The sequence below is a fragment of the Penaeus monodon genome, chromosome 33 (assembly GCF_015228065.2).
Source record: "Penaeus monodon isolate SGIC_2016 chromosome 33, NSTDA_Pmon_1, whole genome shotgun sequence".
Lineage (NCBI taxonomy): Eukaryota > Metazoa > Arthropoda > Malacostraca > Decapoda > Penaeidae > Penaeus > Penaeus monodon.
The window spans coordinates 19724364-19724736 of NC_051418.1; positions in this window are offsets into that span (position 1 = coordinate 19724364).

Genomic DNA, 373 nt, shown 5'->3' on the forward strand with positions numbered 1-373 from the left:
GTATCTCCGGTAGAGATCACATCCTTGAGATACTTTCGAGATCTTCCGCCTTCCTCTTCGTCACGTTTCTTCCTCCGCGTCGTAAAGTCGTTCTTGTTAGGGTGTTTGTTGTTTTTATTTTATTTTTTTATATATTTTTTTATTTATCTGTTTTATTTACCTTTTTATTTTTATTTATCTTTAGCTCCATTTTTGTACGTGTGAGGGGGAAGGAAAAGGTCAGTGGACGAGAAAGGTTTTAGGAGTGTGAAGAATGACGGCGAGAGACGGACGGAATAGAGAGAATAGACGAAAGAAAATGAATTATTAAAGAAAAATCATGTGCGATTAAAAGACACGTAATGAAAAGTATCCTAATTGGCAAACAGGAGAA